This window comes from Cimex lectularius, unplaced genomic scaffold, assembly GCF_000648675.2.
Source record: "Cimex lectularius strain Harlan isolate CLEC.00 unplaced genomic scaffold, Clec_2.1 scaffold4, whole genome shotgun sequence".
NCBI lineage: Eukaryota > Metazoa > Arthropoda > Insecta > Hemiptera > Cimicidae > Cimex > Cimex lectularius.
This window is the reverse complement of record NW_019392723.1, coordinates 72,367-97,337: the sequence shown is the minus strand read 5'-3', so window position 1 is coordinate 97,337 and position 24,971 is coordinate 72,367. Positions and strand designations below refer to the sequence as shown.

Sequence of the window (24,971 nt, the reverse complement as noted above, 5' to 3'; positions counted from 1 at the left end):
TACTAATTTTTTCGATTAATTAAGGTTTTTAGTTGAGATAAAAAAAGTCAGCGTCACGAGCGGGATTCGAACCCACGATCTTCGGCTCGATACGCCGCTGCTCTACCTCTTGAGCTATCGCTACTTCGATCCGCTCGGAAACTAACTTCCCATCTCAACCTCACCTCTCGAATTTTCCCTCCGTTTTGCCATTTTTAAATGTCGTGTAATCTATTTGATTCTCGGTGACAAATGAAATGGCCACGGAGGGCTTTAGTGAAGGCATACTTCATTTAAACTTATTAAATTCACTAGTTTCGTGGTCCGCTTGATCCCGCTCGTGAGCTGACTTTTTTATCTCAACTAAAAACCTTAATTAATCGAAAGATATTAATTGGACAAGCGGACGACCAAACTAGTGAACTTATTTATTTTACGGAAAAACATATACATATATGTTTTTACTATATATATGTATATGTAGTTTTTATGTAGTAAAACACTATACTCCTTATGACGGAGTTGTGTCCTTATTCCGATACTTCAACGGCGTATGGTTTATTTTTGCTCCGGTTTTCTAGCCATTGCTTGAGTATAAAATTCTCTATAAAAATAACCCTTTATATTTGTAGTAGTTTTGATTATCTTCAGTATGAATTGTTCGATAAATTGATGTAAAATGTTGATTTGTATAGAAGAACTATTCATTATGTTTTAAATATAAAAACAAAATTTTGTTTGGTACTATGTAAAGGTGAGAGTTAGGAAAGGACGCCACAACCAGGCACGGTAATAATTTCAGGGATGAAGAAGTAGGAAAGACCCTAACCAAGATATTTCCTTGTTTGGTAATCATCCGGATACTTAATTCTCAAAGGGGCGCACCTAGGTCTAATTTATCGCTGTAAATTAATTCATTTTCCCGAGTAAAACATTGTCATGGGATAGACGTGGTGGGCGGCCGTGGAGGGGCTTCGGGGGTGGTCTAATTCAAGTTGTCGGTAATGCCATTAAGAAGTTAGGGCAGAGAAGAGGGCGCATGCCTCGTAGCCATGGAGACACCTTCCCACCCTCAACCCCCTTTCATCCCCCATGACAAGAAAATCAGAAATTTCTTACAAATAAGACGCTACCCCTGGTATTGATTTTCGGTGAGAGGGCTTAGGGCGCAAGATCCACCACCCCGCTCTGCCCCGAGACAATGAGAGTCAAAGAGGACTCAAGGCGGTGTTAAAACAAAGGGAGCCGTGGGAACAATTCAAAAAACAAAACACAAATCCAAGGAAAAAGTCTTAAAAAATAAGATCATGAAAATGAATTTTTTGTTCATAAAGCCCACGTATATGCTACAATTAAATATATCTATATTTTATTTATTATGTACAGAATTGTTTAACAACCTAATTAATTATGTACGAAAGATGAAAGATATATTTTGCTGTTTTAAATGTAAAAGTACCTAACAAGGTTGTTATAAAATTTATCAAATCTATTGGATTTTCCTGCAATTGCTACAATAATCTGTCCATTCTTCATTTTTCCTTGTTCATTGTTTGAATCTTCAATTACGCGAATGTTCAGGTCTGTCAGTATATATTTCATTAAAAATAATAGTACAAATCTGTGGTTGTGAAAAAGAGGGTTGAGTCGAAAATTGTTCCAATCGATTTAAGCACAGGGCAAAATAACAAAAGCTATTTCAAGAATTCTCTGCTATTCTCGAGGGAAAAGCTTATCCGTGGTATATCATTGATACTCGATTTTAAGAAAAATCTTAACTTTTAAACGCGATTTTCCGAAAGTTTCGGTTTTTCTTCTGTTTATAATTTATTGTATTTGGAAAAAATAACTGTTGGTTTCTTGGTCGTTTTGGTCAGCCTATCTTCGCTGGTTTGTCAGGCGTATTTCGGCATATCAGTCGTACAAATTTCAATTGTAAAACGTAGATAATTTTAACACCTGGCCCTGTTTTGCCAATAGGCCGTAGGAGCCGAAAAAATATGGAAGTTATTTCAATAATTTTTTCAAAATAATTTTATACTTTTTTGCTGTATTGTTTCGAGGTTTATTATATATCAGTTTATCTTTTTAGGGAGGATGATAGAGGATAATATGTTCTTATATTTAATATACAAGAACCTACAAAAATCGAAAAAAAAACTTTCAGTAAAGTAGGCCAAGAAAAAATACTTAAAAAACAATTAATTTCTTTATATTTCTTTTATTTGGCCTTTACGTTAGCAATTAGCTCAAGGAAATTTTTGGAAAGCGAAATGTACATAATAACTTTGCAATAAACATACACATACGAATACAATACATCTCACAGTCGTAAAGGAGATGAACTATATTATACACGTACACAATAAATAGACAAATAAATAGCTCAATAGATAATAGAGACGCAGTACACAGACAGAAAAATAAATAATCACATTTTAATTTTAAATTGTTATATCACAACTATATACAAAGTGCAGAATACTTTAAAAAAGTCCAAGTCTCTTATGCTCAACAGATATTTGTAATTTATTGGTTTTTCCTATATGTTTCATCATGTATATTTTATTTAAAAATTTGCTTCTTTTGGATTTAAATTTATTCCACTAAGTTATAGTATGTTTTTTTTATAAATCCTCTGTTGTCTTACGCACTGAATATATCACTTTTTCGCTGGTTAATCATGTATAGAAAAGAGCAACTTAATCCGTGGTTGCATCTCAATCTTGTTACGATGATATTTTGAATTTAAAAACCAGGGCGTATTATCAAGCTGGGGGTTAACAGAGTGGTACAACCGACCGGTGACCAGTGCATTGTTGTATTTTTGCCATATTTCTTTTCACTTAAATTTTATGGCGTTTTTCGCATTCAAAGTTGGGATAAGAGTTTCAATCCGTATCCTGAGTTTTGCTCTTTTATCAACAATATCATTATGATAGTTAGTTGAGTGTCCCTTTGCCCCCAAGAAAAAGTGTGTATTCCTTTACTGGTTTTCAACTTAAACGAAATATCCACGATAAGGGGCAATAGATAATTACAATCAGTTTTGGGATTAAAATTTTTCAAACTGTATCACTTTTTGAATCTAAAAGGATAATTAACCTTCCTCCGGATAGCATATTACTTCCAGTAATAAAGCTTAAGGCTTTTAAGATACCCATTAATTCCGACGAGTGTACACTATATTCTTTGGGTAGCATGTACAATGCCGCTTTTGCTTGATTGCGGATCATACCAGGCGCAACCCCTCCCATTGTCCATTTTTGATCCATCCGTAAAAATTAAGTGTAGGTTTGGACAAATTAAATCTCTATCTTCCAGAAAGCTTGAACTGACTTCATGCAGATATAATCCCGAATAATCACTAAGAAAAAATAATACAAACCAAAATTTGGTTGAAGGTTGTCATTGAAAATTGTACCCAAAGATCCAGCCAGATTTAAATATCTTTCAATAATTGCTGGAGTCTTTTTCTTTTCCCAAAATTTTGAAGTGAGCCAAAAATATTATCAAAAACAATTCAAGTAAGTAATATCTACCCTTTAATTATCTTAAATAGGAATTTGTACAGCGAACAAAAATTAGACATTTTTGGACTAAATTATCAGGGTGACATTTTTTTCATGTCATGTCCAGGGACTATCTAAAAAAGTTATTAATACTCGGGCTTTTATCCAATGTCCGCAGTATTACATTCATTGAAAAGCTACATGTTTCTTCTTTCAGCCTGTATTAAAAAGGATCAGATTTTTGTCATTGTTGTATTGCACTAAATGACACTAAGTATATGAAAAATTGCAATTTTTCAATTAAGTATGGCAAAAATCGTTTTTCTTTTGGAAAAAAACAATTCAGATTTGTTTTAAGCACTCTCAAAAACGAATTTTCACAGTAATCACAATTTATAATTTTTCGGGTTTGATATGTCGCCGGGAGCAATTTTTTTCTACGATGCCTGGTGTTCCATTTTAAAAATTCATAACTCCTCTGGCTTTTATCCACCTCCAAAGGTAAAGCAACCTTAGAAAGCTAAGTTTGAGTTCTTTTAGAAGGTGTCAACAATATTGAGATTTCATCAGTATGAGTGAGAAAATAAAGGAGAAAATAAAGATAAAGTAAAAAAAAAAACTATCCAAACGTTTTATTTTATGTCTGGATCTAATTTATATATCGAAGCCCGGGGTTGGCTTTACTTGTGGTTTATAAGGTTCTAACCTCCTTTAAAGTTTACGATCTATCAGTAGATTTGTTTCAAAGTTATCATAATTGTCATGATTTTCGAAAGAAATCTTATGCATGTAAGCAAAAATTCCGTGGGAAATTTTTTAAAAGATAAAATTTGAACTTTTTGGAAAAACAACTTGGATTCTTTCTACCACCGTCTAAAAGTCTTAAACGGAAATTTTTAAAGCATGACAATTGACATTGTTAGGCTGGATTTAACCTGGAGTAATTTCTTACTTTGGATGCTCGGCTTCTGTATTTAAGCCCGAATTCAACGATATGACAATTTCGTCTTTCAGCCTTTAACAAGGTTCAGATTTCGTGTCAATAAAACTGAGAAAAAAATAGAATGAAATAAACGAAAAGTCACAAAACGTTTTATTTTAGTTCTAGTTTTATTATATTTCGATTGTCCTACAAGGTATAATTTACAAGGTTGTAAAACCTTTATAATTATGATTTTCCTATGGATTGGTTCAGATTATCAGAAGTTGTTAGGATTTTGTAATTTTTGAAAAAAATGGAATGGCCAAAAATTAGGGAAGAGATATATGAATTTTTTTGATTTTCAAAAAATTTGTATTCAGGATTTTTTTTGTTCGGAAAAACGAAAGATGTTGGTACTGTTTTTTGCTAAAAAAAAGTTTTTTAACTTACTTTGCGATGTCGTTTGGTCACTACGAAAAATTGAATTTGGCAGCTAGTGATAGTGTGTGTATCGTAGATATTGATATACGTCATGGTATCAAGTGTGTCCTTGTTGACATAGTATGAAAGAAGAGAGTTTGCGCTTTCTAACGGTTGTAATGACAATTAAATTTAATAAAATCCTGAGAAGTTATGAATTTCTATAAAAATAGGTTTTTTAGACTTAATTAAAACCGTTGGGAAGATGGATGTTTTCTTTCAGATTGTATCAAGGTAAACATTTTAGTTAAATGATTACACTATAATGAACGATGACGTAAAATTAAATTATTTAATTTTAAAAATGAGAAAAATAAAAATTAAATCAACAAAACCCCTTCAAACATTTTTTTTATATTAGCGGTTTTTATTTATTTATAGTTACCAGATATTTCTATTTTTTCTGCAGATGTTTCTATGAATTAGTCAAGCTTTTTGAAAATATCAGCATTTTTGTGAATTCTAAAAAAATTCAGAGGCATTTGGAAGTGAAGAATATTTTTTAAAAATTCTTTAATTTTCCGAATGAAATTGTACTCGGAGGCACTTTTTTTGTTGTGCAAGAACGTATATCTCTTTCGGTTTTTGTTAAAAAAATATTTTTCAATAATAACAATGTAATCGTTAATGTGTGGTGATTAGTGACCGTTAATCGATATTTATTTAGAAATCGTAAGATGCGGTCTGGTGTGATGTAGGTTTCAGAAAAACATTTTCTTTATCGTGCCAACGTTTCGATCTTTATTGAGATCATCTTCAGGGCCAGGGATTTACAAACATTCTTTACATATAACAATTACATTTTGGATGTGGAAAAGTGAATTTATACAATGCAAAATATATTTTTTTATATATTCAATCAAAGTATTTCTACTCATTCAAAGTGTTTGTCTTCTGTGTAATTGTGTCATTCTTGCGTGTCGTGTCGAGTGTGCCAGTGAGATTTTGCTATTTTGTGTTTATATACGTTGGATTTTGAAGGGGTGGGGAAGGATGTCGGTATAGAAAAGACATTTTTGAATAAGGCGTCGGCTTCTTTGAGGTGAAAATATTTTGCATTGTATAAATTCACTTTTCCACATCCAAAATGTAATTGTTATATGTAAACAATGTTTGTTAATCCCAGGCCCTGAAGATGATCTCAATAAAGATCGAAACGTTGGCACGATAAAGAAAATGTTTTTCTGAAACCTACATCACACCAGACCGCATCTCACGATTTCTAAATAAATAAGTAATCGTTAATGTGAATATTTATAAATGTTTATCAAAAATATACATTGTTGGGATAGAGTGCTTAGTTTTCGTCTATGATGCCATATATTAAACACAGAAATTCATAACACCGTTGGAAAGCTGTATATATGTAGTTTCAGATTATATCAAAAAGTTGTAGAATTTATGTCATTACAATTGAGAAAAATAAAGATGGAATAAAAAAAAACCTTTGAACGTTTTATTTTTTTATTTCCAGTTCTAATATATTTAACATACCAAGTCGAAGCCATTGCGTCTAGATTATAAAGTTGTAAGACCCAGCAGAGTCATGTGGATCGATGGAGTATTTTCAAAGTTTTCAGCATTTTTCTGATCTTTAAAAAAAATCGGAAGTATGTGAGTAAAATTCGGATTTAATTTTATCCATTGATTATTCCAAAAATTTCGGTCCCTAAAACGAATATCAAGTCTATTTCTTGCCATTTTTTTTCTTAATGAACTTTGCGTCTTCTGGTCAATTATGTAGAATTACGCAGTGGCAGAGTTGTCGTCCGGCTCGTACTTGGCACGGTTCCTGTCCTTGGTTTGAATCCCGTCACAGCTCATGGAATTTTAATTGAAGAAGATTATAAAAAATATACTTTTGGGGCTTTTGGACGTGTAGTAAAGTATAGAAGTTATTAACTTTATTTCTTGCTAAAAATATATTTTTAACCTTCTCTGATACGATTCTCAGTCAGTACGTAATTACGTATACATAATTATGACAAAAGTCCTATTTGATATAGGCTGAAAGAAAAGATATTTATCTTCCTAAAGGTTGTAATGACGTTGGAATTTAATCAAATTCAGAGGAGTTATGAATTTTTGTTAAAAATAGACATTTTTTGGCTGAATTGGGTAGCTTTATTTTTCTCCGATGTCAGGCGTTGTACTTAAAAATTAATAAATTCTGTGGGTCACAACCAAATTCAGCTTTATTAAAACCGTTATAAAGCTGAATAATTCCCGTTTTAGATTATGTCAAAAAGGTTTAGGTTTATGTCATTATAAATGAAAAAATAAGGATTAATTCAACAAAAATCCTAAAACGTTTAATTCAAATCTCCTGTTCTAACTTATTTATAATGAAAAAATGAATGTCATTACTTGAAAATTACAGGGTTTTAAAACGCGGTATAGTTTTGTAAGAATACTTGAAGTTTTATCAAAGTTATCTTTGTTAACTTTGAAAAAAAAATCGGAGGCATGGCTTAAAATTAGAGAAAAAAATTTGGTTTGCTAAAAACAAATATCGACTTAAGTTCCTTGCTAAAAGAATATTTTCATCTATTCTTTGCTTCGTCACCCGGTTACAAATTTAAACAGTGGTCGAATATTAAATGCCGTAATTACCAAGGTAGCAGTCCGGGTTCGAATCCTGTCAATTTAAAAAAAGTATTTTAAAGGTTCTCGGTTACTTTACTTATTTGAAAAGCAAAACAGCATGGATAGGCAGAAAAAAAGATCATAAAAACCAGACTAAAATACCCTTTTTGAATGTTCTCTTTTGCGATAAATCGTCGGATATCACATATTTTTCGTTAAAACGTACGAACGTACTACCAAGTAACTGAAAAACAATATTTCCACGAATGAATTTTACATTGTAGGATTCTTGGCACCGTTTCTAATGTAACTGCAACAAATCCCAGCCAGTGTTCTCTTAATGAACCATCAATTCACTCTACGTTAGAACTCAATACCTTTTGGTCAGAGTCGCCTCCCCAAGGAACATTTAATGGTTTTCAATTAAACGCGTTCTATTTAAGGTCAACCTATACAAGTCTTACACGCAAAACAAGATAATATTAAAAAAATATATATTCAATGATTATTTTGTACATTAAGCCACTAACAAGACATTATTTTTTATTTAAGGAAGTACTTTTGTCGAGCAGCTCTGTTCAATGATATACCGACTTAATCGAAATTGGGGATGAAATTTTTTCAAGAATTTTATGTTTTTAAATACTACCGGCATTTCCACTGGACAACCATTTTCACTGTTGAATTTTCATGAATTAAAATTTTCAATGGGACTTTTTTATAATAGCCACACACTTTGTAAACGAATGATTAACAGTTTGCAAGAATATGTGCACATTTAAAAGTTAATCTTCTAAAGTCAAAAATAACGATATTTTGCAATGTGGGAAGGACGTCAAAACAAAAATGATTTTATTACAGGGAAGCAATTAAAGTAGTTAATTCTTATAAATATTTAGGTATTTTACTTAGGCCTTTTGTGGAAAATCATAAGGAAAAACATAATAATGCAAAATCTGCGTTACATTCTATGTGGAATGAGCTCATCGTAAATAATTTGGTATCATATGGGGCAAAAGTAAATGCAAAAATTATTTAGCTTTTTTATTAAGAAGTTACTTAGATTACCACGCGCACTGAATTTTTTCGCGAAGAAACAGGAATAGGGCCAACATACAGCATGAATATGAATCATAAATGTATACTTAAGTGTTGAGCATGCAAAATTTTAGACTGCCATAATGCTTGCTATGAAGATCATAATAAAATATGTTTTGGTTTTGGGACATGAGTAATTACAGGATGCAGTTTAATTTAGGAGATTCTTAAAATGTTGATAATGTACAGTTATTGAGAAACAACTGCAAGCAATACGGAATGCGTTACTTGGTTATTACAGGGCCAAATATGTGGTTCAGACCAAGATTTCTAAGAGGTACATGTTAGGAAATGAATTAAATTGTAACTTACCTAATAATCATTTGTATCACAATTTGCCACGTTCTCTCAACGATTGATATAAGAGTTAAAGTCTACAATTGTGATACACACCTTTCGGTGAACACAATGTATATTGTGAGGTGATTAGTGACCGTTAATCGATATTTATTTAGAAATCGTGAGATGCGGTCTGGTGTGATGTAGGTTTCAGAAAAACATTTTCTTTGTCGTTCCAACGTTTCGATCTTTATTGAGATCATCTTCAGGGCCTGGGATTTACAAAAATTGTTTACATTTAACAATTTCATTTTGGATGTGAAAAAGTGAATTTATACGATGCAAAATATATTTTTTATATATTCAATCAAAGTATTTCTACTCACTCAAAGTGTTTGTCTTCTGTGTAATTGTGCCATTCTTGCGTGTCGTGTCGAGAGTGCCAGTGAGAAGATGATCTCAATAAAGATCGAAACGTTGGCACGATAAAGAACATGTTTTTCTGAAACCTACATCACACCAGACCGCATCTCACCATTTCTAAATAAACAATGTATATTTTATTTGACCAGTTTGTACCACACAAGAAAAAGAAGATTTATATCATTTTCTTCTTGTCTGCTATAAATATTGGGCTGGTGTAAACATAATGGAGGTTTTGAAAAGGCAGTCAAAACTATTGTTAATTTGAATAAAATAAAGAAAATCAATTCGAAATATTTTCCCTACCAATCTATACATATTTGCCAACGTATAATAAGCCCTAATATTCTACTGACATACAAATCATTATTTCGATTCATAATAAAGTTTAGAAAGGCGTTTTCGGCATCACAGCGTTCTCTAAAAAATTTTTCTCTCAAGAAGTGATCAAAATGCCTAAAAACGTGGACGTCTGTAGGCGAGAAGTCGGGTGAATACGGAGGGTGCGGAAAGGTCCAAAATCCTTAAATTTCCGTAGGGTTGGCATTGCGGCATGTGACCTGGGCGTTATCGTGAAGAAGAATCGGCCTCATACGACTTAACGATGCAGGACAAAGATGTTTCACTTTCCCGTGCATTTTGTCAATTTCTTGGCAATATTTCTCTGCTGTGATAATTTCACCATAATTCAGGCAATCATAGTGAACAACCCCAGCAAAAGTCACCATAACCATTTTTTGGCGCTTCATCCTTGTCCAACCACTGGAGGTTGTCCAAGGACGCCTCCCGTTATCATACATAATCCATTTCTCATCTTACGTGACGATTCGATCGAGAAATGGATCATTTTGGCGGCGTAAAAGATGAGACGTGCTAATTTCAAAGCGTCGATTTCTTTGGGCTTCGATCAGTTCTTGACGTACCCTACTTGTCGAGCTTCTTTATTTTACCGGTTTAACAATGGTCGAGTGGGAGTCTCTTCAGGAATTTCCCGTGTTGTCATACGTGAATTTTTTTCAATCAACGTTTTGAATTGGTTGTCGTCCACAACGGAAAGTCTACCACGAACTTCAAGATCGAAATCTCCATGACGAAATTTCTGTAATCATCGCTGCACCGGGCATTTGCTAATGCTACTTTACCACATTACATTACCACACTTCGCCAAAGTTTAAATTCGTGCAAATAAATTTAACGAAAATCTTGTTTGGACATATTTAATTTGGCAGGTTCTCATTCTTATGACATTCAATATAAACTAAAATATTTTCTATAAAAGACAAGAGATAAAAGTATTTGTTATAATCCATAAATTAGATTTCTGAATTTAGCTTCGTTTACATGACAAGCTCGTGGAAAAATAAAATGAATTTTCAAAATCTGCATTAATTTAGCACCAACCCAGTACAACTATATACGGTTAAAGATGTTTAAAGCACATAAGATATAGAAGTTTTTATCTTGAATTTATTGATTGGTAAGAATAATGGTAAGTTGCTGATTTGCTATTGTAAAAATATTTATGAACTTAGAAACAGATTATGAAAAAATGAAACTATGTTTTGAAAGAAATTATTTATTATTCACTGTATCCGTAATTTATATTTTAATTGTATTTAAGAACATTTTTATTTACATAAGTGTTCTTTATTTTTGTTTCTCCATGTATTAAATCTAATGAAGGCGTCGGACCGCTTAGGCCATTGAATCTTTCTTTAGTAATAAGTAGACAAACAAAAATTAAAAATGTAAATGTATATGTAAAATAATAAAGACTTATCTGTTAAAAGAATGGAGTAATTTTTTATTTTTGAGTTAATTTTGCTCATAAGATGGTTTATAAGACTTGACCTTTCCATATCTTTAATGTTTGCAATTCACGTCCTCATTCACTTTTAGAAATAACAATGTTTCATTAATGAACACGGGCGTAATTCGTTTCGACGTGGTACAAGAGAGAAATGATCTGCATTAGGGGCTAAGGTTTGTGTGAATTATTCTCAGTCGGGTGGTCAAGTTTAGTACCGCCTTCTGCACGGTTAGAGTTTAGTTAAGCAACCCCTCAGGCGATGGAGAGGCGGAACGGCAACGGCGAACAATTTTCCGTTAACATACGGAAGATCTGTCGGCCCTGGAAAGTAGAGGGACAAATTGTAGGGATTTACGTCTTAAAGGCCGTGTAGTTTCGAGGTGCAGTTTGACTAATTTATTCCTCAACATCTGCATAGAACTCACATGGCACTTGAATATATTTACAAGAATTTCAAGTAAGTTTAGCCGAGCATTGCTCCGTCCTTTTGATGATGTACTAATTATGGAAATGACTATAAAAGCGCCTTATTAACCCGTCGATGATTTTGTTCCAAATCACATGTAAACTCTCACTACATTAATTTTATTTCCACATCTACTTTAAATGAACAATTCATTTTAGGGTAGATCATTCTTTAGGTCTAACAGACTGTAAAAATTTATTAGGTCGAGACTTAGGTAATTTCACTTTTCGATATTAAGAGAGTCCATAAAAGCGATTAAAAATAACACCGACCTCTTCTTAGCTTTAAATTCTAATAAATTAGCCGTGCTACACTAGCATGGAGTATCACTCAGGAACTGCGTGGAAGTGGAACTTTGTATGAAAAAAATTTCTCGACATTAAGATCATTGTGAATGGTAAAATTAGATTTAAAAAATCGCATGGATTTCGATTTTGGATTGTAAAGATTGGATATATTGGAGGTTGGAACGTTTCCAATAGGACAAGGTAGTGAACTATTTAGCTGATGGAAGGGATCAGCTAACTGATGCACGGGACGAACCGTGCAATGGTTCGTCAACGGGTGAAAGTGACATGTTAGAATTTTTTTTCTTACGAGGGTTCGCAACAGCAGAGGTCATATCAACCCTCAGCGTGCGGTTTTTTTTGAAAAAAAAGCTAATTTGTAAGTATGTCCGGTTCGAATGCAGGGCCACTGGATTCGAACCCGGAACCTTTACCTTACAGTGATGAGTGCCATGTCAACGCCTAAACCTTGCGGCCACCGACGCCTGTGTTCGTTCGCATTGTTGTACGTTTATTTCCGTTTGAACCAATGTTTAATTAATGTGACATGGGTTTGCAGGTTGGTCTGAGATGATGGGATTTTTATGAGAATAGAAGATGAGAGTATCATCCGCATAGCCGAGGATAGTTTCAGAAAATGTCTGTTGTGTGCTTCGGCAGAGGTTGGGTTCTAAGATTCATCCATGGGGAACCGTGCAATAACTGGCTGCTGCTGATAGGTAGGAGCAAATGATGACTTCAAAGTATCTGTCGCTTGCAGGAGACTCTTACAGTTCCAGAGCAACCCAGATTGCAAACCGAATGCTCAGTTTCGCTCCTTTTTCTTTCTGGTAGATGAGATCTACAACGCTATGGCATTGCAGACTAGTGGAATGTGAACGTCTGAACCCAAACTGGTGGTCAGGGTTACGCTGCTAATATAAACCGGGGAAAACGCGGTGTTTTTCTAGGAGTTTGAATATTATAGGCAATGGACAAATTGGGAGATAGAATGATGGAAAGTTATTGTTAATTTAAACTTAGATTTTTAATTAAATCTATTAATTTTTTTAAATTTTGGTTTTCAGTTTTTTTGCGTGTATTTCAAGGTTATTACATGTCAGTTGTTTTACCTAGCATAACTAAATAGTAAGCAGGATTGTAATAAATAAGATTAGAGATATAAAATTACAAAACTTCCAGTAAAGAAAGGCAAAAAATTGGATTTTTCAATAAAAGGTTATATAAAATTGAATATAAAAACAAATTATTCTCATATAATTCCAGATTTTTAAAAATATTATAAAATAATTGGTCTCTTAAAAACCACGAGAAAAATAATGACAAATAAATTTTAAAGTTATATGAAATGAAAATTAAAAACAAATGATTGTAGTATTAATTTGTTTTGTTTTACATATAAAATATCTATTTTTATTGTGTTTAAATTTAATTTTACATAGCTTTTAACTGTAACTGTAATTAATTTTCATGTGTATCTTAGATAAGAAACCAATTTATATATTTTTAAAAATTCTCTAATTAAAAGAACAATTCTTTATTTTTATATTTAATTTTATATACTATTTAATTTTAATTGTAATTTAAATTAAATTTTGACGAATCTCGAATCTCTTGAAAAGGAAGTCGAAGAGACTCTTCTCTCTCTCAGCACGAGGATTTGAGAAAAACTATAAGCTTCTATACGGGCCCCTTTAACTACCACCTAATATATATATTATAGTATATTTTCATTATAATATATCATATTATTGTAGTACATTTTTATACATGCTTTTAAGAGCTCAATTACAGAGTAGTTGTAGGGTAAAAGGGCCGAACTATACGCTAGCAAAGCCAATTGGATTAAGCCCAACAATTTTCCAAACTGAGGCCCATGCAATACTACTCTGTACGCAGGAGGTAATAAGAAAAATCTGAAAGATGTAGAGATTTGCATTCTCAAAGACGGCCTGGCAGCCATAAAGCACTAAACGCTTTATCTTTATGCTTTCAACTCCAAATTGTCTGGGAGAGCCAATATTTCCTAATGGTTCTAAATCATTATTATCACATTATCATATTAAAAGAAGCAGCCATCTCTCCCATGGGGACCTGAACCACATCTAGGTGCAACGGAGTGTGTGCTGAATTTGGAACTGGAAAAATTGCTCGAGAAAGAAAAACTGACCAAACAATCTCGAATCTCTTGAAAAGGAAGTCGAAGAGGCTATTCTCTTTCTCAGCAGGAGGATTTGAGAAAAATTATAGGCTTCTATACGGGCCACTGCTCCGTTAACTACCACCTAAAGAAGATGGGCAAAGCAGAGACAGAAATATGCGGACTGTCTCGGGGGAATCGGAGACATCGGCATTTATTCTTTGTGAATCATTACGGTATAGCTACTTAGGTAAGACAATTCTCACACCAAGTGGCACGGAGGTTTTCTAAGGTATGGCTAAATTTAAAGGGGTTTCCTCAATGATCTACATAGGTCACAGTTGGTAGAAATAGGTTTTAAAATCTTTATTCAACCCCCTTATGTTCCCCATCGTAAAAAAAGCCCAATGACTTTGTACATTGACAGGCGAAAAATTCCACCCGCTTGTAAAATAACTTGATTTGTATATATTTTTATATACTAATCAAAGGTTCACGTTTTTTAACGTTTAATATTTGAGATTTTGTCTAAAAAAGTAGTAAAAAAGTAAATTGCTAAGGAAAATGAAAAAAAACAGGCAGATAAAATTTGTTTTAATTTTGTTACAGATTTTTAATTAGCATTTCAATATCGCGTATTTCCGCCTCTTGCCTTAATTACATCTCGAAGACGCCTAAGCATACTTTCCAGCAGTCAGGAAATTTCTCTTTCTTGGATGTTAGCCCATTCTTCACAAAGAGTCTTTCAAGACCGTGGAGTGTATCAGGAAGTGATGGATGTGCTCTTATTCGTCTTTTGAGGTTATCCCATAAATGGTCGATGAGGTTCAAGTCTGGAGAACGGGCTGGCCAGGCTAAGACCCTGACGTTATGCTGTTGAAGGTACGTTTGTTCTATGCTAGCGAAAGTGGACGGGCATTATCCTGCATTAAAATACGATTGTCGCTGATTTCATCGAGGATATGCAACGCATAATGTTCCAAAATTTCATCCACATAGCGAGTGGCCGTCAAAGACCCTCCACGAACAACAACCAACTCTGTGTCTGACATTCCCGCCAACACCATCACTGTACTACGTTGAAAAGGTTGGCACTGGGAAACATTACAGGCTTTATACCTTTCATTTCGCCTTCTCCACACTCTTTCACGCCCATCTGGAGATCGTAGAGCAAATGTACATTCATCTGTAAATCGTACACCACCCCATCGTACACACTAATCGTTCAAAGACCAATGGCTGTGTTCTCGAGTAAATGCGGGCGTGTTCTGGTCAATTCTGGTCCTATTTTGGGGCGAAAATCTTCTGTCCATACTGATTTAAGCCAGAAACACACTTACCCGATGCTACGCCATGCGACGCTATCCGATGCTACCCGACGCAAATCCAAACTCCGATTTTCTATAAGGTTGCATTACCCCCGTGCACATCTACCCGATGCTACCCGACGCAAATCCAAACTCCGATTTTCCATAAGGTTGCATTACCCCCGTGCACATCTACCCGATGCTATGCCACGCTAGCCTACCCGACGCTCTGCGATCCCCACTGTCCAGATTTTCGTCGGGTCGCATCGAGTACAGTCGACGACAAAAGAACCGGACACTCATATTTTTATTTAAACTACATGTATTGTTGACGTTAATTATAAAACAAATTAAACGAGATCAAAATTTCATTAGTTTTTATTTAAAAAATAATAATTTTAATGGTTTGGTAAAAATTGATCAAAACACCAGAATACCATTTTTTGATATAATGAATTTAACTAAAACTTTATTACACTGTTTCGATCATAAAATTTAACCAACAATTTATTTCATCGTTTTGCTCATAAAATTACACAATTTTCGTCGAGTAGCGTCAGAACAGGACACTCATATTTTTTGTAGTTTATTTCAAACTAAGTACATGTAATTTTAATGTTATTTTAATGTAAACCAAATTAAACGAGATCGAAAATGCATAAGTTTTTTTAAACATTGTTTAATTACGATGGCTAGGAGTAACTTTATTTAAAACAATTAAGTTTAACAAACAATTTATTAGATGGTTGTGCTCATAAAATTTAACTAACAATTTATTACAATGTTTTGCTCAAAATAGTGCATTAAGAACAAAAGATGCGTTGCGATTTTGATACTGATTTGTGATAAACGCTGTGGACTGTATGCGACGTGTGCTTGCGTCGGATAGATGTGCACACCCTACCAAAACGTGACAAACACACTTACCCGATGCTACGCCATGAGACGCTACCCGATGCTACCCGACGCAAATCCAAACTCCGATTTTCCATAAGGTTGCATTACCCCCGTGCACATCTACCCGATGCTATGCCACGCTAACCTACCCGACGCTCTGCGATCCCCACTGTCCAGATTTTCGTCGGGTCGCATCAAGTACAGACGAAGACAAAAGAACCGAACACTTATATTTTTATTCAAACTACGTGTATTTTTGTCGTTACATTAATTACAACATACTTATTTTAGTATAAACCAAATTAACTGTGAGTAAAAATTAATTACTTTTTATTTAAAAAATTAATTTTAATGGTTTGGTAGAAAATTAATCAAAACACCGGAATACGATTTTTTGATATAATGAATTTAACTAACAATTTATTGTACTCGCTTCGGCGGTACATATACTAAAATTGGAACAATTTATTNCCCTACGCTCTGCGATCCCCACTGTCCAGATTTTCGTCGGGTCGCATCGAGTACAGTCGACGACAAAAGAACCGGACACTCATATTTTTATTTAAACTACATGTATTGTTGACGTTAATTATAAAACAAATTAAACGAGATCAAAATTTCATTAGTTTTTATTTAAAAAATAATTATTTTAATGGTTTGGTAAAAATTGATCAAAACACCGGAATACCATTTTTTGATATAATGAATTTAACTAAAACTTTATTACACTGTTTCGCTCATAAAATTTAACCAACAATTTATTTCATCGTTTTGCTCATAAAATTACACAATTTTCGTCGAGTAGCGTCAGAACAGGACACTCATATTTTTTGTAGTTTATTTCAAACTAAGTACATGTAATTTTAATGTTATTTTAATGTAAACCAAATTAAACGAGATCGAAAATGCATAAGTTTTTTTAAACATTGTTTAATTACGATGGCTAGGAGTAACTTTATTTAAAACAATTAAGTTTACCAAACAATTTATTAGATGGTTGTGCTCATAAAATTTAACTAACAATTTATTACAAGGTTTTGCTGAAAATAATGCATTAAGAACAAACGATGCGTTGCGATTGTGATAGTGATTATTGTGATAAACGCTGTGGATTGTACGCGACGTATACTTGCGTCGGATAGATGTGCACACCCCACCAAAACGTGGCAAGGCGTCGGGTAGCATCGGGTAAGTGTGTTCCTGGCTTTAATATTCTTCAGAAATTTGGCCACCTCGGACTTCTTGGCGGTGATGAATCGCTTGAACAACAGTAAGGTGTCCGTTTTGCAAAATTCTCAATGTCAAAAACGGTCATCCTGTAGTTCTGTTACCCCAGGACGTCCAGAACCGGGCCTTCTATGGTAGAACCAAGTTTCTCGTAAACGTCTAACGGCGTCTCGCAGTGTTTCGTAGAGAACTCCGATGACAATAGTCGCATACCTGATGGTCCATCATCAATAAGTGCCACACCACGCGCAACATCCTCAGCACTAAGTGTCACTTGTAAATTTAAAAATCAAAATTAAGAAAAGAAGATGAAAAGTATACAGTTTTTTGCTTCAGAATTCAAATGAGACTGAATATACATTTTAAGTTCCGTAAAAATTACACATTGAAAAATCCTTTGTCTTATTTTGGAATAAGGAATAAGTGTGTTTACCACTAATTGATCTTCCCAATTAAAAACACAGAATAAACAAATATTTATTGATAAAAACAATGAGAAAAATTAAGGGCAGAATTTTCTTTTATCGAGAAAATGGAAAAATCAGTTGGTTGGAATTTTTGCCTATCAGTGTATTTTAAAATATATTGTGAAAATACAGAAATTCTATTTACATACTTATATTTCATACCCTCTCCTAGTGTCCGAAAAAGTGATAATTGGACGGAAAAGGCTATTCAATACCTTTGTATTTATAACATGTGTATCGTCTTTCTTATATATTTTAAAGATCATAAATTTAAATCACCACGGTTTACATTAAGAAAATGTTTTGTTGTGTTTTCACAAGTTTACATCTTTCAAGTAATACCAGTCCAGAGAATTATTTTATTTTAAACTTTTAAACTTCTTATTCTTAAAAACTACACAATCGTATTGAAAAACGCAATGAGATATTTGGTTAATAAAATCGTAAAGGACGAGGGGAAGGCAGTGTGTCATAAAGACCGAGTAATCTGCGAGTTTAAACTGTTAGATGTACCGACTAATTTTAACTCACAAATAATCTATATCTTCGTATGGTCTGGATCAAAAAGATTAGCAATAATAAAAGCCATTACTCAGCCTTGGGATCCACCGTGCACAATTCACCGGGACTGAATCGACCGAGGCAGGCACTGTAGACTTTACAAACTCACGACGCAAAAATCCAACGTCTTAGAAAAAATATTCACTCCATAAAAATTCGCATCCTTTTTAGTTCTTCTTTTAGTCCTAAGCCAATTATCATCTCATTTTACCAACTAAGTAGTTTTTCCATGTGAGGTCAACTCGCAGTTTCAGACCAATAATCTGGATTTTGTTTGGTTTAGATGACGAAACAAATTTAATTGCTACTGCCAAGCTTTCGACGTATTTTAAGGTCATGATCAGAGCAAACAATCTTACATTTATCTACAAATTGACATAATTAAGTTTTTAACAGATGGTTTTTAAATTTCTTTCAACTGAGTGTTACAGTCGTTGGCATTGTAGAGATTGAGTTGCTCTTCAAATACAATAGGCTGCAATAGGTCGTAACGTCGGTGGCCGCAACAGTTTTAGGCGTTGACACGGCGCTCATCACTGTAAGGTAAAGGTCCAGGGTTCGAATCTAGCGGCCCTGCATTCGAACCCGACAAACTTACAAAGGGCTTTTTTCAAAAACACCGGCACCCCGAGGACCTCTGCTGTCGCGAACTTCGTAAAAAAATAGGTCGAAAGCTTGGCAGTTGGCAGTAACAACTGAATTTGCTTCTTCATCTAGAGTCTAGATTCTAGACCAAACCAAGATCCAGATTATTCGTCAATCTGCGAGTTGACCTCGCATGGAAAACCTTCTTAGATAGTAAAATGGGATGATAATTGGATTAGGACTTCGAATTAAAAATTATTTGAATTTTTATCGCATAGATAGGTTTTCGGAGACGTTGGATTTTCGTGGTTTTTTTTTTCCCGGGGGCTTTCAACAATAAAGTCATTTCAGCCCCCTGTCACTGCACTGTTATGGCCGATGGGGTACTCAATATTCCGCCATCTGCCCTACAGTCTAAAAGACAAATAAAACTCTTACAACACACAAATAAATAAATTACTTACAAATAAATACACGACACAATAAAACACAACACAGATACGCTTATTTACAGATATTCTCGTTTTATACACTATTTACAAGTGAGGAAACACCCCCGTTTCTCTTAAAAAGCGGAATAGGGGATCCAACATTTCACTTGCTCGCCCGAGTGCCGTTTTTATGTCGGGTTCATGCCTACTCGTTCCCTGTAGGGGGTCAAGGCATGGCACTCCTCGACAAGATGAGACACACTGAGCAACCTTTCTCTACAAGCGGGACACCTGCGCGGGTTTTGACCCAGAAGCAGATGTCCGAGTGTCAGACGGGTATGGCCAATCCTCAACCGAGTTAACACCTTTCATTTCGTTTCAGATTCTCATGAGGCCATCGTTCAGTCGTGCCATTAACTCGCAGAAGCTTCTCGGACGACCCGGCCCACTGACGCTGCCAACGCTTTCCCACGGCGTTCTTTACTGCTCGCACAGCGTCACCGGGCCGGATCGCGGTAGCTTGGTCTGGAGGGCGAGACGTCCCAGCTTTCGCTGCCTCGTCTGCACGTTCGTTGCCCTCCAGCCCGACGTGTCCGGGTACCCAGACAACTACTACCGTTTTTCACAGGCGCTCCAGCTCAGCATATCTTTCTAAAAGGAGCACGACAAGAGGGTCCGTGGCGAATCTGTCCTGGTTTGCCGATACTGCTCTCAGGGAGTCCGTACAGACAAGGAAGGCAGAGCCCTCATCGTCTCGAATCACCCCGAGTGCGTGCCAGATCGCGTAGAGTTCCGCCGTGTACACGGTGCAGTGCCGCGGGTGTGCCCATGAAGTGGACGAACCCCCGTAATACACGGCGCGGATTTTCGTGTCGTGAGTTTGTTAAGTTTAAAGTGCCTGTCTGGTTCGATTCAGTCCTGGTGAATTGTGCATGGTGGTTCCCAAGGCTGAGCAATGCTTGCATTATTCTTAATTTTCTTAGCTGTAATGTAAAATAGATTCTTTGAAGATTTTCCGGGGTTGAAGGAAAGGGACCTGAGTATTAATCGTTCATCGTGGAAGAGTGCGAAGTATAGGTGAAGTAAATAATTTATTTACTTTTCATTTAGAATTTCTATTTTCATCTTCAAATTTAAACTTGTTTTTGTCTAGAGGTAGAATTGCGTGAAATGTCGTTAACAATCGAGAAGGGTCCAAATGTACGAGTATCATCATGATAACTAACCGTCATTTATGTACGCAAAGAACCGGAAGATAAACATTTACGGCCGATTCTTATAATTGGCTGTTTATTTGTTGCCATAAACGTTTAAAAGCAAGTAATAAACATAAAAGCTTGCGTATGAACGCATGTCGGATGGGCGAGTGTGCCGGACGGTTTGGGAGAAAAGTCGGCCGTTTGACAACCAGGGCTCAACTAAAGTAACAGCTGTTGTGAATCGGCACTTTTCATATGACAACGCATGAGCGGAAAAACAGAAGGGGCAAAGCAAAACAAGGTTGGGGATGAAAAAAAAAATATCGAGGGGGTTGTTGAGGTGGGTCGGGGGCATGCAGGGTGCGCGCGCCGCCCCACTTTTCTCCATTCATAAAAAGGGGGCGGCGACCCTCTCTTACACACATACACACACGGAAGCGGCCTCAAACATTTAAATATAGGTTAATGCCCTAGGCCCTAACCTTCAGCTCCCTTCGTTTCCGGACCACCACCCCCCGGCTTTCCTTTTCTAAATGGCCGCTCGTTACGTCCGACAACCCGGCAACGCAACCCCCCTATATCTTCTCTCTGGAAATCAAATTTCTTTTATCGTAGTGCATCTGATTTAAATTTTGACTTCCGGGCCGTTGAAATAGTGGAAATGTATACTTCAAGGCGACTTTCAACTCCAGTCATTCGATTCCACATGGTCGGATGTCGCATAACGTAACCCCAAAAAGAGGTTGTAACATTAAAAAGATTCCACCGATTCACAGGAAATTTTACAGGAGCTTACAACCCTATAGAGTAAACGCAATCGCAAAATTTTTGTCACAGCGAATAAATTAGAACCGGAAATATAATATAAAACGTTTTAAGTTTTTTTTTCCATATTTTTCTCAATCGTAACGACATAAAATCTACATCAAATATTGCCAAAAAGAAAATATATTCAGCATACAAATAAAAAAAATGTGTGAAAAAGGTTAGCTTTTATTGTCATTATAAATGAGAAATATAATGTTGAAATATTAGAGACGTGTCCGAGCGTTCAAATTCAACCTTGTTACAATTAAACCATGATGTTTAGTGGTATAATTGGCCAGATGAATAAGCTAGTGTCACGAGCGGGATTCGAACCAACGATTTTCGGCTCTATACGCCGCTGCTCTAACCACTTGAGCTATCGTGACTTTGATCCCCTCGGACACCAACTCCCAATCTCCACCTTTCGAATTTTCTCTCTTTTTGCCATTTTTCGAATCCCGCTCGTGACACTAACTTTTTCTCATCTCAACCAAGACATTAGATAAAAAGAATAAATTCAAATAAAATTTATTTGAAAAAAGTAATTTGGTCAATTATACCACTAAACATCATGGTTTAGTTGTAATCAAGTTTAATTTGAACGCTCGGACACGTCTCTAATATTTCAACATTATATTTCTCATTTATAATGACAATAAAAGCTACACCTTTTCACACATTCTGAAACTAGAAATATCCAGTTTTCCAACGGTTTCACTTATGTTGAATTTGGATAAGACCCAGAGGAGTTATAAATTTTCAAAAAAGGAACACCGGACATCAGAGAAAAATACGCTCCGGGCTGATCCCGTCCAATAATGTTTATTTCTTGGTTTTCTATGAAAATTTTCATGTAAGGCCTTTAAAGAATGCTTAAAAATACTGTTGTATTTTTATCAATAAGAAAATATTTTCGCCTATTTTACAGAATGCGACTTTTGGTTTTTGTAACTTTTTATATATTAAATATCCTTTAACACATACTAATACTTGTTGATTTGGATAAAATTTTAGGAGTTACGCATTTTTAAAATGTAACCGAACATCAAAGAACAAAAAGTTATATACTGGGTATGGCCGACCCCAAAAATGTCTAATTTTTTCCCATGAAAATTGTCAATTAAAAGGACTTTAAAGGTGCTTAACAGGAATCCGAATTGTTTTTATAAAGAAAAATAATTTTGGACTACTTTACTGAGGGTGGCTTTCGGTTTTTGAAACTTTTTATATATCTAATTTCATTTATCCTATAAAAAACAAATCGATTGATATATAATAACTATAAAAGCATGCGCAATAAAGGCAGAAAAGCATATTTAAAAAACTTAAACAATTTATTTATAAATTTATTTTTTCGGCTCTTTGAATTGGCAAGAACACCGGACACGTGTCCAATATTCATTCTTATATTTCTCACCTATAATGATAATAAAATCTCAGCATTATTAAATTAGGCGGAAAGACGACAAACTATTCTAACGGTTGTAATAACGTTGAATATAGATAAAATTCAAAGGAATTGTGTCTCTAGCATTTAATAATTATTTTTCTCACTTATAATGCTAGAAATTGCAAATATTGTTAACTGTCTCAAAAAAAAAAATTCAAATGATTCTATATTTGGTTAATTTAAGGATAAATTAAAGTTGATTAAAATCTATAGGAGTATAGACTTTGAAGTAGAACGCGGATATCCGCGAAAAAAGTGTCCTCGGCTAATCCATTTAAAAAATGTGTTTTTATTTTTGCAATAAAATTCGTATGTGAAAGCTGTAAGGTGCGCATAAAATAAATCTGATTAGAATTTATCACAAAAACATTTTATGGCTTACTTCACCGAGAGTCTCTTTTCGTTTTTGCAATTTTTCATGTAAAATCATTTCATACGTTCCTGTTCATTAGTTTATTATCCTAAGTTAAAAAAATGATTGGTGTATAATAATCTGCAAATACATGTACAACAAAGGCGTAAAACCGTCTTTATATTTAAGTTTAACTTAAAAATTGTCTCGGCTCCTAGAATTGGCAAGATCGCTGCGTCAATGTGTCTACTATTTAATCATTATTTTTCTCGCTTATAAATGCCAAAAGTCGAAATATTAATAACACCCTTTAAAAGACTGATTAAAATATGTGGTTTATATTTTCTCTAAAATTGGTTTTAATATCGTTAATATTGAATAAAATCCAGTGTATTTATGAATTTTAAGTGGAACGCCGGACATTATCGAGAAACAAAATTCCAAAAAGTTCAGCCCAAAAATGTCTATTTTTTGTTTGCTATAAAAATTCTTATTTGTCTGAGAGAACCACAATAGTTGTTAACTCCCCTCACGACCCATGATCATTGAAAATTTAACCCATTACATGTTGTAAATAATGTGTGGTGTTTAGTGAACGTTGGTTGATGATTATTTTGAGGCCGTGAGATGCGGTCTGGTGTGACGTAGGTTTTATAAAAACATTTTCTTTATCGTGCCAACGTTTCGAGCTTTATTGAGATCATCTCAGAGTGTTTGTTTTCTGTGTAGATGTGTCATTCTTGTTGTCTTGTTGAAAGTGCCTAGTTACAATTTTTTAGGAAAATAAAGAAAGTTTCTATAAAACAGTTCGCCTTTAAAAGCTTCCGATTTTTTTAATTCACTAAAACGGTGATAGCTTTAAATCGACTTCACCTATCCACAAGATTTTTTAAGAGAATTTATTATATATTATGATAATATAAACATTATATTAAATATAATTTTTTTATGCAAGGTCTTGGTTGACATAAAAAGCTAGTGTCACGAGCCGGATTCGAACCCCACGACATTCGGTTCAATACGCCGGTGCTCTAACCGCTTGAACAATCGTGACTTCGATCCACTCGAACACCAACCAAGGAGGGAAACCTTTTGCCATTTTTCAAATTTCGTGTAATCAGCATTCGATTCTCAACGACTCACACGAACGCCAATCTCGGATCGAAGTCACGATAGCTCATGTGGTTAGAGCAGCGGCGTATTGAGCCGAAGGCCGTGGTTCGAGTCCCGCTCGTGACACTATCTTTTTAATCTCAACCAAGACCATAAAAAGAATAATTAATTGGAATAATTAACATGGTGAATTAGATCACTAAACAAATGGATTAATTATTTTACTTTCCGCCATAGTCCTTAGTTTTTTATTTCAAACGTCCAGCTGTTTTGAAGTGGGTTCAGGTTTGAGCATTTAATTAATCATTCTAATTGCCATTGCTTTAAGTGGTAAGTTTGTTGTCGGAGTAATTTCGCGTTGGCCGCATTTCGTTCTCATGTTTGTTTTAATACAAACTCTCATATGGATTGAAGTGGTCCACTAACGACATTACAGTTTGTAGTTTATTTAGTTTTTCTACTCATACTTGTTTAACAGGAAGTAGGTATAACAGGAAGTAGTCATTAATATCTATCAATAAAAACTGAACACATATTTCGTCCATTCTAGTATTCTAGGTGAAACTCCGACCTACTAGAATCACAAACCTGAC

At 34.6% G+C, this 24,971-nt stretch overlaps 1 long non-coding RNA gene and 1 other non-coding gene across 3 annotated transcripts in view; one reads left to right on the top strand and one right to left on the bottom strand.

Annotated features, from left to right (window-relative positions):
- The window catches only part of LOC106671422, a 118,937-nt gene that overhangs the window by 75,352 nt on the left and 18,614 nt on the right, over nucleotides 1-24,971 (top strand). The window lies entirely within an intron of this gene.
- Nucleotides 21,776-21,849, bottom strand: Trnay-aua. Its single transcript has one exon. It is a non-coding gene; the product is annotated as a tRNA-Tyr (tRNA).